This window comes from Bactrocera neohumeralis, chromosome 2, assembly GCF_024586455.1.
Source record: "Bactrocera neohumeralis isolate Rockhampton chromosome 2, APGP_CSIRO_Bneo_wtdbg2-racon-allhic-juicebox.fasta_v2, whole genome shotgun sequence".
Classification (NCBI taxonomy): Eukaryota; Metazoa; Arthropoda; class Insecta; order Diptera; family Tephritidae; genus Bactrocera; species Bactrocera neohumeralis.
This window is the reverse complement of record NC_065919.1, coordinates 18,546,507-18,552,506: the sequence shown is the minus strand read 5'-3', so window position 1 is coordinate 18,552,506 and position 6,000 is coordinate 18,546,507.

The following is a 6,000-nucleotide window of genomic DNA, read 5'->3' as shown; positions in this document are numbered from 1 at the left end:
GAAACTGGCACAGGCAAAAAAGATGGGGCTTCATATTACTCGTCTCCGATGTAGTCTTGTTGTAGTCTCTTTGCGTAGCGAATAGAAAAACAGCCAAGCTGAAGTCATAAAGGAACTACGTTGGTAAGAATGACCGGTGAGGTCTATATATTCCCCAACGGATCAAAGGGTGAAACAGAAACAGGAGCGGGCTTCTCCTGCAGTAATTTATACGCTTCAAACTAAATAACTACAATACAGCCCTTCACGTCGAAATTGTTGGGAAACAAAGAATAGACAGACAAACGGCAATTAAGGCTATACGTAGTGCCTATACTAAGTCTCACTACGTTAGATTATGCAAGCAGGCAATAAGTAGTACATTATCAGTGGATCAGTCCGTTAATATCATCTGAGTACGTAGTCATATAAGTAGGAGTAGAAGAAAATGAAAAGGCAGACCAGTCGACGCGCTCGGGGAAGCCATGAACACAATTCTCCTAAGCTGTTCTAGACCTTCAAGGGTTGTTTGGAGCCATGGACTCTGGAGGAGCACCCCAGGTTTTGGAACATCAATAACACAGTGCATACCACAAGGTAACTTTTGATGGTGGACAGACCTAAACATTTCTACTATTTGGCAAAAGGGAACTTACGAACATTATAGGGGTCATCACAGAGCACCTAATCATAAAATCACACCTTCAGAAAACTGGAAAAGTGGATTCGACGGAATGCAGAAGCAATGAACCCGTGAGGAACACCTCAGGTCTTGGAACACTATCAACTCAATGCATACCATAAGTTATTTTGGGTTAAGTGTTGATGGTGGCTGACAAAAAGGCGTTGTAGGGGTCATCTCAGAGTATTTATCCATAAGATCCATACGCGGAGAATGATAAGACACTGGAACATTATTATTGCGTATGCTGTAACATGATAACTTTCACGACCCCAAGGCTTCAACTTAAGAGGCATTAACCAGTTGGGGTGAAAAAACATCAAGTTACCCAGGAGCTCAATGGGCCAAATAGTGTCAAAAGTGACGCTGCCTGCGGTCTAGCGCTCCTTCGCCTCCCTTTTGAACCAACCAGTTAAGAATGACCAGCTTTCTATATGCTGGAGGCTGTGTTCGAGGTACCGGTCAAGAAATTGGTGAAGCAATAACTCAAGATTGACTGAATAAATTGAAAATAATGCAGAATAATTGAAGGATCGAAAAAACTATATAGAACGGCTAGAGGGCTTCTGACTTAGATGATCAGAAACGCGCGGATAAAGTTTTCCTCATTTCTATTCAGGAATATAGGACGGTGTTACTTCTTCTGAAGCTTTGTTAATGCTAGAAATTATTTCGGGATCTTAAAATGCTTTTAACGGAAAATTTGTGTTCTGAAACAATGATGCTTATGTTTATAACGCTGAAAACCAAAACTCGATTCTCTCACATTTTTGAGGATTTTTTAGAACCTAGTTTCAAAAGTATGGTACAAGCAGTCGATCTGAACTCCACTAACCACATTTTTAAGAGACTATAGTACCCTTATCGCTTTGACGTCAAGTCGCAACTGCTTTCGTTGCGAAAGCTAGAGCTTAAAGAATGTAATGAAATATGGGGTGCAGCATTTCGGCTGAAATTTCGGCTATTAGTGCGCTAAATATTGTCTTCGAGCTCCTAGAGTGTCGCTGTTTGATTGACGTAAAACTGAGATTGAACATACGCGCAAGGAAATAATTTACAGGCGTTAAATCGCATAACCCTGGCGGCTTTTGGCTAGACCATTTTTCGAGATTAACGAGTTGCCAAGTTTTGCGCGAATAGCTCTAACAGTAGTCATCCGAGAACGTGAATTTACGTAATAATCTTGTACAATTTCCAAGATTTAAACCAAAGTGAAACGTGACAAGGTGATATGGCACGCCTTACTGAACACCATAACTAAAAAATCACATCATCCTCATTGATAGACACTGCATTGGTTTGGAAAATGGAAAAAAAAATTGGCATATTGGTAGGTACAACTCATAGCAGCCTAAACACATTCTTCAGTTTGTGACAAATTCAGCATTCATTCCATATTTTCTGCATATTAAGAGTAATCCGGCGACGAACATTCCGATCAATAAGGGAACGACGGATTTAAGTCAAATGAAGAAAATGTCAGTGATATATGAAATATTTGCTTCACAAATGCATCCGGTTTACACTGAGTTTTGCTAACTCTCGGTGAATGATTAATCTTCCAATCGTCAGGCATTCCAGGTCGGGCATTAAAAACGCCACTTAATCCTCCATCCAGTAGATCTTTAGCAAACCATCGTTCTGTGGTTACTCGAAGAAGTATAAGCCTGACAAGAATCAAAGGAAAATTTTAAGATACACTTCGGAAGCTTGATTATAACATTATTCTCAGCTGGCGCCATCGAGCCTCCAAGTTAAAAAGCGCGTCATAAAAGCCAATTAGTAGTTCGTATGTGGTTTAATCCTTGTGAAACCCACCATTTGTAGGATAACATCAGGATATACACAACAAATAAAGAGAACGGTTTGTTCCAACATCGGCAAAGGTGCTTAATACTTATTGATTTCGCGGTGAAGCCGTTGATGACTGTGGGTTTGCGGTGCACAGAAGCATTCTGTCATGTCATGCACGGGCATGCATGAGCATTAATTTTCGCAATCGGCGTTGAGCTGATGAACGCATAGTTTAGAATCTACTTGACAGCAAAATGAAGCAGTAGCTTGTAGTTTACAGCCTTTAAGGGCGCGCCAATCATTAACATTATTTCATTTTTTCACTTCGCACCCATTAATTTGCCATCGCATGCGATATATGTAGATTTATCATACATACGAGCGCAGACGCTGTAATCCTGATCCACAACCAATCACGCAATTTTATTTATTTCACTCGAAACCACCTGTCAGGCTAAAGATATTATGGTACTTTGCTTCCCGTGCTACGCATTTAGCATGCATTTACATACCGTACACATTGGCGACACACATAAGAACTAAGAACAAAGAACCGATTCAACGATGTGTTCTTATCTGAATGGCCCATCGACTGAGTTGCGGTCGAACCGCCCTTTAACGCATTCCCAATCTAAATTATATGTACATTTGCACCCTAATTGCATTGCTGTGGCTGTTGGTCGAGCCTGTCATGCAATCTGGGTAAAATGACCGTGTCATTAAGTACGAGCGTATCCTTTATAACTGCCAATTAAATATTATTAACTGCAAATTCTGTGGCACCAGCTAGATGGAAGCTGTTGCATAGATAGTGGGGTTGTGGTGCTGCACCTGCGTGAGCAATCGGTAAAGCTCAAGGACACTGCAGATGTGGCTGATGGAGCCAATGGAAGTTGCTAATGGTATAGACTGTAGTGATGCGATTTTAGAATGGCGCTTCTGAAATTGATCGATCGACTTGTACTCTGGCGGGAAAAAAAAGTTGTTTGTGGTGTTTGTAAGCCCTTCGTATTATACGTGGCAAAAAACAATTTAAAGCAAAAACTACGGAAGTGGAAATTAAAAGGAATTAAGCCGGTCTAACTACTGAAACGTCTACCTTAATGAAGCCGATTGCATACAGAAAGAGCGCTGGGTAGACTATATGCTATAAATTTGCCGCTAAGAAAATAGGGATCGTCTACAATGTAAGCAACTTCGATTGGCCAATTCTCAGCTCGCTTCTGCGCTTCTGTCAAAAAAATTACACGTAAAGCAGCAACAAAGTTATCGGGTTGAATTCGTTTAAAAGAGAATGAAGATACTACTTCAATAAAGTGATATAACCGCTATCTTGAGTGTACCACATCATAGCACATCAGTCTTACTATTGGACCTCAAATGCATAAAATCGAGTGCAAACTTGTCGCAGACCCCATCAAACTAACGAACCTTATGAACCGGAAAGTATTTCCCCGACTTTGAGCCTGGCAAGAGTACAAAATGTTCGGTTACACCCGTACTTAGCTCATTCTTACTTGTTCGGTTTACATTTATTATACCCTGAACAGGGTATATTAGGTTTGACATGAAGTTTGTAACAACCTGAAGGAAGCGTTGAAGACCCTATAAAGTATATATTTAAATGATCAGTATGTTGAGCTGAGTCGATTTAGCCATATCCGTCTGTCTGTATATATACGATCTAGTCCCTCAGTTTTTAAGATATCGTTTTGAAACTTTGCAAACATCATTTTCTCTTCAAGAAGCTGCTCATTTGTCGGAACTGCCGATATCAGACCACTATAACATATAGCTGCCATACAAACTGAACGATCAGAATCAAATGCTTGTATGGAAAACTTTCACATTTGACAAGGAATCTGGACAAAAGTTGGCACAGGTTTTTTCTAAGACAATAGTATAATATGCGAAGAAATAGTTCAGATCGGCCTACTATAGCATATAGTTGCCATACAAACTGAACGATCGGAATTTAGTGTTGGTATGGAAAACTTTTGCATTTGATAAGATATATTCACGAAATTTGGTATAGATTATTTTCTAAGGTAACAATGGAATCTCCAAAAAAAATTCGGACTACTATAGCATATAGCTTCCATACAAACTGATTGATCGAAATCAAATGCTTGCATGGGAAACTTTCTCATTTGACGATATGTCTCACGAAATTTGGTATGAATTATTGTTCATAGAAATAATGTAACCTCCTAGGAAATTGTTCACATCGGATTACTATAGCATATAGCTTCCACAGATTTACTTAAACTCATAGTTACTAAAAAAAATGCACCTGTGAAAAGTATATTCGGGCAGCTTCGATGCAGCCGAAGTTAACGTTTTTTCGTTACCGTTCTCTGAGACTACCATATCAACGAACTTAAGTTCCGTGACCTCTTCTCGGCCGAAATAAGAAATGTAATTAAGTTTAAAACAAAAAAAATTGGAGTCATTTTTTCTCAAATGTATATAAAGATATAAATAGTATAACCAGATCGGAGATAAATGTAAGATAATTGTATTATTAATTACTGGACCAAGAAGGCTTCATTATACGATATTGAATAAACCTAATAAAAGATGTCTGATGTATTTCGAAAGACGAAGAAGAAACCTGGTCAAAACTAACCCGGACTGCCAAAAGAAACCTAAAACATTTTCATGTATACATTTCCCCTACACTTGTTATAAGTCTCGGCTGGAATGGCCTTCAGTACATTCAGCGAAATTTGGTTTTTTCTGGACTCATTTTTGGGGCATTATTCGCTAGATTGTTGAACAGTTCCGATATCATATTCGTTAACTCATGAATCGTCATCAGTAATAACCGTATTTGATGAATGTAGAGTTCTAAGTTATGCTATTAAGCATTCCTATTACGACTCGTTTTTGAAAAAGACTCGGTCTCTTCATATGAGTATTGACTTCATAACGAAAACATTCACCAAAATGTGTTGAGTCGGTCTTTAACTCATCAAGGTTATCGTCATTAACAAAGTGAGTAGTATAAGGTAAGTTTTCGATGAATCCACGACATTTACTAAATCTTCTTCTTTTTTAGAGGCTTAGGCACCGTTTACGTGGTTTTATCCGAGTTAACAACAGTGCGCCAGTCGTGTCTTCGTTTTGCTATTTGGCGCCATTTCGAGATACCAAGTGCAGCAATGTCCTTTTCCACCTGATACAACGTAGTGAAGGTCTTTTTCTGCTCCCACCGACGGGTACTGAATCGAAAATCTTCAAAGCTGGAATGTTCTCTTTCATCCGGACAACAGCTAGCGCAGTCCCTATCTCTTAATTCGTAGCAATATGTCAATGTCGCCGAATATCTCGTACAGCTCATCGTTCCATCGAATGCGATACTCATCGTTGCCAATGCCAAAGCACCATAAATCTTCCTCAAAACCTTTCTCTCGAACATTTCTAAGGCTGACTCATCAGATGATGTCATTTTATTTTTAGGATTTTACTTTAAAATCACCAAGCACAATTTTTACATAGTGGCGGGGCAGTTGTCATAAGCGCACTCCAGCCGCTCATAAAAG